The sequence below is a fragment of the Biomphalaria glabrata genome, unplaced genomic scaffold, assembly GCF_947242115.1.
Source record: "Biomphalaria glabrata unplaced genomic scaffold, xgBioGlab47.1 scaffold_19, whole genome shotgun sequence".
In the NCBI taxonomy this organism is placed as follows: domain Eukaryota; kingdom Metazoa; phylum Mollusca; class Gastropoda; family Planorbidae; genus Biomphalaria; species Biomphalaria glabrata.
Genome location: NW_026602932.1, coordinates 394,577 through 407,901, shown reverse-complemented (window position 1 = coordinate 407,901; position 13,325 = coordinate 394,577).

The window sequence follows — 13,325 nt, the reverse complement described above, 5'->3', positions numbered from 1 at the left end:
CCTGTACAGGTACCATTTATTCAAAAAACATTCCACATAAAGATGATGTAATCTCAAAAATGAAATGATTTCTTTTTAAATTTCTTTAGCATTTAAATTTTTTAATGGAATCCTGTGGTTAATTAACTGTACTTATACCTATTTAAATTTCAATGACAAATATTCTAAAATCCAAAGTAAATGAATAATAGGTACCTGGTAAATTTAAATTAATAAACATTGCAAGTTGTCTTAAAAAACAAACACCCAAATTGACCTTTGATCCCTCTTTCATGAACACTCTCAGCATCAAGAAAACTAAACCATTCATGAACAGTATTGCTTGAGCATAAAAGTGTGTTATTTGGCGACTACAAAAAGTTGTATACAATTAATCTCAATCTTTTATCACTAAACGGATAGAAATCTTTCTGCTAGACAAGTAAGCAATGGATTTCAGATATCCCTCACAGCTTCTGTGGTTGAATGATTCTCAGAATAAAAGCTGCTTAGAATAATATCAGTTGAGCTTGACCATCACTAAACAGAATTGACAGGTAAGGGGACACACAATTCGTTCACTGAAATTTATAATGCAGAAATTTTCAATAGTAATTATGAAATTTTTAGAAAAGATAGGGCTTAAAATCATGGAGGAGTTCTTTTAGCAATAAAAAACACTCTTATAGCAGAAGAAATTACCTTACCTAACTCAAAAATATAGAATCTACATTTTGTAAAATTAATACCACCTCAACATCCCTAATAATAGGCAGTATTTACAGACCACCAAATTCTAGTTTAGAATACATGCAGGAACTATGTAATCAGATTACTACACTTAAAGAGACAGATAAAAATGCAGTTTTTTGGATTATGGGTGATTTCAACATACCTGATATAAATTGGAAAACACTAACCATAGATAAACACCAAAACCCTAAGGACATAAATGAGCTTTTCATAGAAACTTTACACAACCCAAGTTTATATCAAATTGTTTAAAAAGCCAACTAGATTAAACAACACATTAGATTTCTTCTTAACCAACAGACCTGGATTAGTAGTTTATTATGATATTATCCCTGGTCTATCAGACCATGAGATCATAAAAATACACAGTCAGATAAAAGCAGTAGCCAATACAAAACCCCAAAGAAAAATTTTACTCTGGAATAAATGTAACCTAACACAACTACACCAAGCTGCATTAAACTTTCAACAAACATTCTTATTAGAAAAAGACATTAACCAACCAGTCGATGACCTCTGGAATTTCATTAAAAACCATCTTAAAAGCATTATAGAAAATCATATACCAACTAAATACACATCAAACAAAATAAATAAATGCTGGTTTAATAATAGACTAAAGAAGCTTTGTAAACAGAAGGAAAACCTATATAGAAAATTTAAAGAAACCAAGGCAGAAAGAGTTTACAAAAAGTATATAAAAATTAAACACCTAACCCAAAAAGTAAGCAGACAGCTGCAGAGTGAATACAAAAACAATGTAATATCTAAAGATAACAACAAAAACCTATGGTCATACATTAAGTCTAAGAAAATGGAAACAACAGGCATAGCGCCTTAAAAGATGAACATAACATAATACATAATGATAATGAAACTAAAGCAAACATCCTAAACAAATACTTTGCATCAGCATTCTCAGCCCCAGGAGACAAAGACATATTACTGAATTTGAACCAAGTAGACAACATAGAAGATTTAGTAGTACAAGAAAATGGAATTCAAAAACTATTAGCCAACACCAAACCAAATAAAGCGTCTGGACCTGAAGGTATTCCAGCTAGATTACTCAAAGAACTAAGCAATGAACTAGCCCCAGTGTTCAAAATACTCTTTCAGGCATCGCTTAACCAGGGCAGAGTACCAAAGGACTAGAAAGAAGCTAATGTCACCCCCCTATTTAAAAAAGGAGAAAAATCTGACCCAGGAAACTACAGACCAGTATCACTTACCAGCATCACATGTAAAATCCTAGAACACATAATATGTAGCAACATCATAAACCACTTAGACAAACATAATGTCCTCACCCCATACCAACATGGCTTTAGGAAATATAGATCATGTGAAACACAACTAATAGGACTAATTGATGATTTTTCAAAAGGTTTAGATAATAGTGAACAAATAGATGCTATCTTACTAGATTTTTCCAAGGCTTTTGACAAAGTTCACCACTATAGTTTGCTTAAACAATTAAAATATTTCGGCATTAATGGTCCACTGCATCAGTGGATTAAAGATTTTCTGATAGGGAGAGAACAAACTGTAATAATAAATGGCTCTAAATCAACACCGATAACAGTAAACTCAGGTGTACCTCAAGGAACAGTCTTGGGTCCACCACTATTTTTAATTTACATAAATGATTTACCAAATTGCATTAGTTCAGGAACAAAAGTCAGATTATTTGCAGACGATTGCATAATATATAGAACAATAAAAACAACACAAGACACAGATATTTTACAAAGAGAATTAGATGAATTACAGAAAAGGGAATCAAATTGGAGCATGTCTTTCCACCCAAAACAATTGCTATAACTTAGCCAAATAACCTCAACGAAAGGAGTATAAAATAACAAAATAGAATGTTTAATAACCAAATAGGAAACTAGATCTAGAATTACACTAATCACATCACAAGCGTCGTTTTCATCTTTAATCATCGGCCATCTTGACTTCCTCTCTTATTTCATGTCTCTGTCCTGTGTCTCATGGTGCGCAGTCTCACACCTAATGACAGCGTGCATTGTAGAGTCATAACACCAATTGTTGCAACTCTCGGCTAGGCACTCAACGAATAGGCATGCAACTCAACACAGTGTAACAGGAAATAAAGACAGGTGTTTATTCACTAGGACAAACACATAGCATCCTTCAGCTTCCTCAGAGTCTTTCTACTAATTTACCAGTCCTTTAGACAGCAACCCGAATGTGGACCAACGACAGCCTTCCCCGCTTCATTCCAGGTCCCTTCTACAACCTTCAGGCAGCACCAAAAGCTGGCTTCTTAGTTTCCAAACATTCAGACTCTTCACAATCCCTGATGCCCTGTTCTTCTCTCCATTCTAGTCTCTTCCTGTTTACGTTCACTAGTGCGCACCTCAAGCACTGGTGCAAGGCAGGGTTACAACACTACCCCCATGTTTACACAACATTTGAATAGTAACACAACGATTATATAGGAAACTAAAAGCAGTGATAAATCTAGGAATAAAAAATACTGATAACAGTGAAAATAATTTCACAACAGTTTTACAAGTTTTAATTAATCTTTTAGACATTTAAAACAATGTTTAATGATTATAAATCTGTCTACTAAAGCAAAAAAAATTTCTTTAATTTTCAAAATAAATTATTGTGACCAAAAAAGCTATCACCCTAACTTCAATACTGCTTACCAAGACAGATTGCAACTTATAGTTCGTCCATCGTGGTTCGATGATGACCACTTTGTCATCCAGGGGGCTGAGGGCTTTGCACTGGGGTTTTATGCCTCCTCATGTGGCTGGTGAGACCTATGTGAGGCCGGAATGTTCGGCCGCACACTGGGCAGGTTATTCCAGCTGGAGCTAGTGTTGTGGGCCTTGCATTTCTTTTCTGGCGTTTTTCTTCTGCCAGCATTGTTCTTTTTTCCCCAGCAACCTGTGCGCCAGTTTTCACAGCGCGACGCCATGATGCTCTGTCATGTGCCTCTGTCTCCCAGGTGGCTGGGTCTATGCTGAACGCCTTCAGAGAAGCTTTGAGGGTGTCCCTGAAGCGCTTTCTTTGACCACCTTGCGAGCGCTTTCCTTCGCTTAGTTGGCCATACAGGAGTCGTTTAGGGATGCGGTGGTCTTCCATTCTGTAGACGTGACCTGCCCATCGCAGCTGGGACTGCATCAGGATTGTGTGGATGCTTTGCAGACACACTCTGGTATTTTGTCTTGCCATTTGACATTTAGTATTTTTCTCAGACATGTCATGTGGAAGTGGTTTAGTTTCTTTGCATGTTTACTGTACACTGTCCATGTTTCTGAGGCATATAGCAATGTAGGGAGGATGACGGCTCTATAGACCCCTAGCTTGGTGTTTGTGGAGATACCACGTCTGTTCCAGACATTTGTAGACAATCTGCCGTAGGATGCACTGGCCTTGGCGATACGCAGGTCAATTTCACTATCGATTTTTCCATTTCTGGAGAGTGTGCTGCCAAGATATGTGAATTTGTCCACTGCATTTATATCCTGTCCATTTATAGTAATGCTTGGATCCAAGTAGGCTTTCCCAGGAGCAGGTAGATATAAGACTTCAGTCTTGTTCATATTGATGGTAAGGCCAAAGTCTGAGCATGCTCTTGAGAAGTCACTGACGATGCTCTGCAGATCGTTTTCAGAGCAGGCATTTAGGGCACAGTCGTCAGCAAATAGCAAGTCTCTGATTACTGCTGCATTTGTTTTTGTTTTTGCTTTAAGCCGCCTCGGGTTGAGTAGGCCACCATTAAATCTGTATGATATATTTATCAAGACAGATTGCAACTTAATTTCTGGATCAATGACAACAACCACTTCATGATTTTCTCATACAATGTAGATCAGAGATTTCTGTGTAAAGAAAGGAGATTCAATTCAGAAGTTGCAAGTCAGAAATACAAAAAGCAACACAAATATGTATTTGCAAATACAGACAAAAATATACCACTCAAGGCTGAATTCATTCATAGAAATTTATGGCAGAATACATAGAAATATGAGAAGTAAATAGCTTGATAGACAGAAACATGACCTGTAAATTACTTGATAGGGTTAATGTTATAATTGAAATTTAACAGTAGACTTCAAATAAGAAAAGAATGTTAATGTATGTTAAATTACAGGTTTCACTAGTTTAGCTAATAGCAATTTGAATATTATTTTACACTTGGTAACTACATGCTTCAACTTTACTCTGTGCAAAAGTGCAGTCCTACCTTGATTTCTATCAAGTGATCTCCAGCCTACATGTTTCAGTTCTTTACCAGCCATTAACATAAGACAATCAAAGCCATATTGTAAATCATGTGAACTATCTGAATTGTTCTTCTCTTCTACAGCAAGATGTCTTCACTCAATGCATAATTCCCCTAGAATGAAGAAGATAAGATAATCCATGCATTGTTAACAGAAAGATGTCAATTAACTGTGATGTCATCCTCTGAGCTGAGTCAACTAGAGCTGCTCCCAATGTTTATTCCTGTCAAGAATGCCTTGCTTTGGCAAGTCTTTCAAAACCTTTTACAACTTACACCTTCAAGTGTCTTTCAATGAACAAATCCTGTTGATCCTCTGCCAACAACATAAAGAAGTATACATAGATATTAGCATTTCAAAGTCATGGGCCAAAAGCTCAGTCATTTTTCATTTCGTTTCTATATCAATATTTTGATTTTTTGTCGGCTAAAGGATTTGTGTACCTCATAGGAAAACAATGGGGTCCTGGGTTTGAACCTCCAGCCTCAATGAAGATTGGGATTTTGAATTTTTAGGGTGCCCCTCAGTAACCCAACTCTAATGGGTAACTGATTTTAGGTGGGGAAAATTAAGGTGGTTAGTCATTGTGCTGGACACATGAGGACCTGCTCATTAACCACTAGCCATAGAAACATAACCTTGACATCATTAGCTCCATAGATCGCAAGGTCTGAAAGGTAAACTTTACTTTTTGTAATACTTTTTTAAAAATTAATATCCACTGTGCATCCCATTACTTCTTACTTATGTATAATAGATTTCTCTTTTCCCTTCCTTGTGTTTCTTGAATCTAGTATCTTTTTATAGAGCATTCTGATACCTCCACAAAGCTAATGGATTATATTATTTGTCATAATGTCCAAAAATAGAAACTAATTATTTTATAATGAGAATATGGGTATGTGTGTTGTCTATCCAGTATCCAAAACTACACATTTCTCAAGAAAAAATCAACAAATTAAACATATTGAAAAGGTAATAAAAATTAACAAGGATTATGTGAAGGTCTTTCCAAATTTTATTAAGATTTGTGGTTAAACAGTAGAGTTCTTTTTATTTGTTTAAATAGATCATTGAGTGTAATACTTCAAGACCTATATCTAGTTACTAATCTTCAGACAGGTGATCATGGATAAAATCTGAACATTTTCATTTCAATGTATGGATTCCATGGTGGAAAGGTGTTCTACAGCTTCTGCAAAGATCATGCAGTATCCACCCTAGACAAACAGTATCGACCTTAGACAAACAGTATCCATTTCTATATAAAAAAAATACATACATATAATTTTCTTTACATATTAAAAGAAAAAGAGAAAGATTACCTGAGGTGACCAGACACCATCAATAAAGCAATATTTTTTTGAGATATCAGTTACTGGTTCGGAAACTGCAGATGGATCAGTCACTGTACAAAACTTGGTCAGTAAAATTTGAAAAGTAGACAACTCCATGGTAAACAATAAAATCGCCAACTGAAAACACAAATAAACAATAAGAGGATGTAGACACACAAATTATTACAATGTATGATTTTAATTCAATGTGAGCCAAAGGAATAGTTATAACCTTATATAGCCTTAAACACATCAAACATTTGAACTAGTGGCCAATAGTGCACCACATTTTAAGGATAAATGTATAAAATATACAGCTATTTTATTTGAATAAATGTGAATATTAAAGTCAATATAAACAAATATGAGACTGTGTGACAAAAGTTTAACTTAAATATTACATCCTGTTTGTGTTTTTTTTTCTCTGTGTTCTCATTATAAATTGTAGGGTTCAGATATATATATATATTTATTGAAGATGAACTCCATTCTTTTCAGATCAGGCAGCTTTCCATACAATCTTTATTCTAAAGGACTGTTGGGGGCCAGTATTTTGAATGGGTTTCATGATAAAACAAGGCCATGTGTTTCAACATTCAGAATAAGTGTTGCCTCATTATGTTGTGCCCTGTTCAAAGGTGAAAAATAATTCATTGACTGTGTCCTGATAGAATGTAACATGCATCCTTAATCCTGATGTTTGAGTGACAACTGTTTTGGTTTTGGTTAATACTACTCTTTTTTTCTTTTTCTATTCTCTTCTGGATATAGTGGAATTTAAGAAAAGAAAAAGTAAAGTACCACTTTCAGACCTTGTGGTCTATAGGGCAGATGATGTAAAGGGCATCTGTTTCTGTGGCCTATGGTTAACAAGGGTGTCATGTGTCCAACCACCTTTACTTTTCCCTAACTAATGTCAGGTACCCACTAGAGCTGGGTGGATTCAAGAGGTGCGCAAAGATCCCAAAATTAAAAACCCCAGTCTTTTAATCAAGAGCTTTACCACTCAGCCACCACGCCTCCATCAAATTGATTAGGCTAAAAGTAGTCCTATAGTTCTTTGAGTGAAAAGAACACAAGAAAACAGTGTTTAATGAATAAAAAATGGAAGAAGAAACTTTTTTTCCCCACTAAAGTAAATCAAAGTAAAGTTCCCCTTTCAGACCTTACAATCTATGGGGCTGAGGATGTAAAGGTCATCTGTTTCTGTGGCCCATGGTTAATGAGGTTTTCAGCACAACAACCACCCGCCTTTACCTTCCCCATCACATCAGGTACCTTTAGGTTGGTAGACATAGTCATGTGATCAGGGCACACATATTGTTGGTAAAAATCTGGTTTCTATGCACAGTCAACACACGCTTTTAGGCACTTACCATGGATAAGTCGAGCAAAGAAAGATATAGTCAGGAAATTACAGAAATAAATAATATTGATCCTTACACTTTGAAAGCAAGCCATCATAATAAAGAAAATGATTTGCTGCCCTCCTTGTGTTATCCAGATTTCTTCACTTATAATCTTGTTCTACTGAAAGTGCCTACACAATCACAAAGGATGAATTCAAGGTATTCCGAATCAATTTTATTGTTAGACCTAGATTAGATCTAGATCTACTAATCTAGACTAGATTCTAGATCTATATTCTAGCTATTTAAGTTAGCATATCTAGACATATATACAACATTCATATAGATTGTGATAGAGATCTACTCTTTACTCAAGCCTTCAAGGTCTAGTATTCTAGATCTAGATCTATGGCTATATAGATCTATTATATATCTATTATATATTATATACAAAATCTGGATGATGTTTGTAAAAATGTTTGTAAAATGTTTTACATGTTTCAGATGTTCCTTAAGAGTTGAAGATAGTTTACTTCCTAGTCCAAACCTCCCGCAGGACAACGGGGGATGGGAGCGGGCAGGATTTGAACCCTTGACCATCGATAAATCCGAACGTCCAACAGTCCAGCGCACAAACCACACGACCAGGCAGCCATCCTGTCTCAGATTAGAGTGTGACTAGATCTAGAGTCTAGCCTACATAATACTTAGGCTTAGTAGGTCATTCTAGATCTCATCTAGACTCTATAGAATAGATCTAGATAACATCTAAAATCTACATATCTCTGTTGCTGCATATTTTAAGCATATGAGACTTAATCTTTATCTAATAGATATAGCTAGATCTAGTCTTCACTTCTAGGTCACTTGATAAGATAAATAAATTTAGCTTTTATATAGCACTACTTTCATGCTTATAGCATGCTCAGAGCGCTATGGTCCAATCAATCTCATTGGTGGACCGGAGAGGAGGGGTATCTGGAAGGTTTTCAGTGCTGCCTTTAGGTGCTCATTAAACACATCTCTGCACAAGTCGAATGTCGAACCACAAGCCCCCTCCATAGGTAGCCGCAAGTAATCTTGAGAGACCACCAAGATAGATCTATAATATTATATATATATATATATATATATATATATATTACATATTAGTATTATAATTTATTAGATTAGAGATGTTAGAGATAACTTATAAATATATATATGAACTATGGTTACAGATAATAGTTACTTATTATTAGATACTAGTATTATCTAGATCAGATCTAACTTCTAAACCAAAGAAAACTTTACTATCCAGTTTACATCTAAGTCTAGGGCTGAAGACTTTTTAAAGTTTATTTTAGGACTAGGCTCATCAAGACTAGTAACTTGTTGATAAATCTAATGGTCCTAGATCTGTGTTTCTTTTACAACTTTCAAATGCTCTTTAAGATTTGAAGCTAATTACACCTTAGCCCAAACCTTTTGGCTGTTGCAGCTGAAGCACTTCACTAGTCTCAATTGAATTTTTGGTGTAGACTTGGGTTTTTAATTTCTATATTTTTAGGGACGCTTCGAAGTCCAACCAATGTCTTGATATGAACAGGTATTTTTTATTATTTTTTTTTCTTTTCATTATACAAGAGCTCTACATCTATTACTAAAATGTTATTGCTATTTTTACTTTTGAAAATGTCTACAGGCTTACAAGAGTTTAGCAGATTACAACCAGTTCCTAGATGGTTGGGTTCAAGATATTATGGCTTTTAAACCACTAGCAAAGGTAAGTAATAAATATTGTTATATTATACTAAATATCTTGATATTCATTGTATTTACATGTATATGAGACCAATGTCTTGATATGAACAGGTATTTTTAATTATTTTTTTTTTCTTTTCATTAGGTTCTTCACTCTCAGTGGTTAGCAGAATAGGTACTGCAGCCCTGGATAAGTCGAGATGGTATTATTCTATCAGCCCACTGATCTTGTACAGTTGGACTTGGAGAGTCCTGCACTCATGAGGCAGCCACTTTATTTATGCTGGAAGCCAACACCAGACTAAAAGAGAGTAAGATAGTTACAGGCTTGTTATCTTACTGGATAAATCCATCAGAGCTTAAAAAAGTTTTGCCAACTAAGGTTTCTGAGATTGACTTCACCTCATCAAAAACAAAAAGTTAAATTTGATTTTCTTGTGAACAACATCACTTCTAAAAATAAAAATGTAAAGGCTATTAAATCCAAAGAAACTATAAAGCTTAGTATAAATATTTTTAATTCATTTATTGAAAGTAATGAGACAACACCTTGAGTTGTTGTTCCAATCAGATATTTTACTATGTTGTGCTTATAGGATAGCTGCCTGGTCGTGCGGTTTGCGCGCTGGACTGTCGTTCGGATTTATCGACGGTCGAGGGTTAAACCCTACCCGCTCCCATCCCCCGTCGTCCTGCGGGAGGTTTGGACTAGGAAGTAAACTATCTTCAACTCTGAAGGAACATCCGAAACATGTAAAACATTTTACAAATATTTTTTTACAGGAAGAATAGGTTTGTGCCTGTGCTTTAATGCTGCTAGGTCTTTCAATGAAAATTTTAAAACAGTCATTTATAACTGTCACTGTCCTGCCATAAGTACTAATAATTTCTTTGGGCCTGAGACTCTCCTTATTGGGCCAGAAAATCAAATCTCGTTGAAGACTGGTAATTTGAATTTTGGGATACCTCTAAGTCCAACCAGATTTAAATGGTATTTGACATTAGTTGGGGAAAAGTAAGGTGGTTGGTCATTGTGCTGGACAAGACATCCTCGTTAACCTAGTCCACAGAAACAGGTGACCTTTACATCATCTGCCTTATAGATCGTAAGGTCTTTAAAGTTAACTTGTTTATTAAAAAATACATTTTATTTCTAGATCAATACCTGTTCTATGTAAATGTTTGAATAACAATGGATGCCAAGAACTAGTTGTTTTTCTTTATATAGTATCTTAGTTATTAATTCAAATCAAGATGTCTGCCTGGTCATGCATTTTGCGCAATGGACTGTTCAGACTTACCGATGGTTCCGGGTTTAAACCCTGCCCATTCCCATCCCCTGTGGAAATCATTTCTAAAAAGTTAAATCTAAATCTAATCTAGATTGAAAGATTTTAGTCAATCTAGCTAGAGCTTGAGAGTCGAGTACTATGTCACATGCTATGTGTGGGGATCTAGTATGTATGTTTAGAGTATACTATTATGTAGAATCTATTTATATTGACTCAAGCTCTATACTAGATCTAGACCAATTACAGACTATTTATAATACTATCACGATCTAGATGCATGTTTATAATCTAGACTTGTATTAATTATTAGATCTAGCTCTAGATTCTAGATACAGTTTTAATTCTTAGATCTAGACCATGAAAAAACCTTCTAGATACGAATCTTGATTAGATTTCTTACAACTTGTATTTGACCTACATGTTACTTTATTGTTGTTTTTTTTAATTACTATTTAGATCAGTAGATCTACTAAATGTAGCCTGAGAAGATTTACCTATAAATCCTATATGTTAAGATATATAATCTAGATCTGTAGCATTTACTTTTGACTTTAGCCATAGGAGTAAGTGATACACTATTGTTGGAGCATAGTGATATGAAATCTAGTCTTTATACTAGAATATAGTATTACTAGCATTCCAGACTAACATCTAGGTGGACATAGGTTTCACCAGTCACATGAGGAAGCACTAAACCCCAGTGTAAAGCCCTCAGCCATGATGGACAAACTATTTATTGTATCATCTAGTTAATATAGATCTATCTACTTTATCTTATTATAATTAAATCCACTAAATTGTACTGTAAAATGTTTTACATTTTGGAAGTTCCTTCGTAGTCCAAACCTTCCCAGGGCAACAGCCAAGTCTTTTCAAAGTAATCTCTTTTTGAAGTAATCTCTTCATCCCTAGAGCCTTGCCAAGTTCTAGGCCTAGGTCGTCTAGGAATGCTAAAAAATCTCATTCCTTTCTTGTTTATTGACGTATATGAGTTTTTTTTTTAGCACCCTTTTAAGCAGCAGTAGCTAGGCATTTTGTTTAAATTAATGCACTAAAAAGGTCAAAGTAGAGATTGTGTTTTGGAAACTTAAACCCGATTGTATTAGATCTAGATTTACTATAGTCAGTATAGCCAGAGTAAGGCTACTAATGTAAACTTACAAACAAAATGGCGGATCAGCTTAGTACGCAGAAACTGTCGTATCATATGTCTACCAACCCAAAGGGTGGAATGACCTAAAGATCTGAAATCTGAAATCCCAGCTTTTACTGGGATTCGAACCGGAGACCTTTTAAAACATTATCATTAATCATGGCTAGATAATAGATTTGAAAGAAAAATTATTTTGTTAATTATTTACCTCCATATTCATGAATTATTTATAATCTGGAATTAATAGGGCTGGCTCAGTCCTTTTGCTATTAGTATTAGTAAGGGTCTTACCAGCATTCTGAGCATTGCACAGTCTGTCTCCATACTCATTATCATACTGTCTGATCTTAGACAGTTTTCTCACATACTATCACTGAGTAGTGAGTATCAGTATATTTATATTGAGTATAATGTCTGTAGTTAGTGTAGTCTGATTGAAGTTTGAAGGCATCAATGTAACTCAGTGTAAGTTAGACGTAAGTCTAGTCTAGAATTCAATTAAAAAACGTATTCTTAGAATATTATAGGTAGTCCACAACATCAATGGCCACAACCGTGGCCCAGTAATTTGGGTAAAACTTCCCATCGAATACCCCTAGTTATTAGACTGTCATGGTGGATCTTAGTTTACTAACTAGACCTAGACTAATCAGTGATCTTTTTGAAAAGAGACGATTAAAGAATTATTTGGAAAGGGATCAATCATGTAAAGAAAATCGTTGAGAGGTGTAATTGTTTATAATTTAATTTTTCGCGTCAACGACAGCTGATTTTATTTATTTATTTTTATTTGTACGTATTAAATACTAAAATAAGATATATAAATTAAATTATATGCGCTGTCTAGGTATAATTAGGATTAAGGTCTCATTAAATAACAATTTTATTAGAAGAAGAAAAGAAAAACTTTATGCTACTTATAAAAAGGACTTGAATAAAACGAAAAATTAAGTTATGGCGTTATGTCGACTAGATCTAAATCATATATATCATATAGTTCGTCCATCGTGGTTTCCTCAGCAACCTGTGCGCCAGTTTTCACAGCGCGACGCCATGATGCTCTGTCATGTGCCTCTGTCTCCCAGGTGCCTGGGTCTATGCTGAACGCCTTCAGAGAAGCTTTGAGGGTGTCCCTGAAGCGCTTTCTTTGACCACCTTGCGAGCGCTTTCCTTCGCTTAGTTGGCCATACAAGAGATCTAAATCATATATCATATAGTTTGTCCATCGTTGTTCCATGATGACCACTTTTGTCATCCAGGTGTCTGGGGGCGTTGCACTGGGGTTTTGTGCTTCCTCGTGTGGCTGTTGAAACCTATGTTAGCCCGGAAAATTCAGCTGCACACTGGGCAGGTTATTCCAGATGGACTTAATTTTTTTTTTTAGTGGAGTAAAGTAGTGCCATTAGAGAATGAAATGGGTTGCCTGAATAAGCAAGAAAACCAACGAA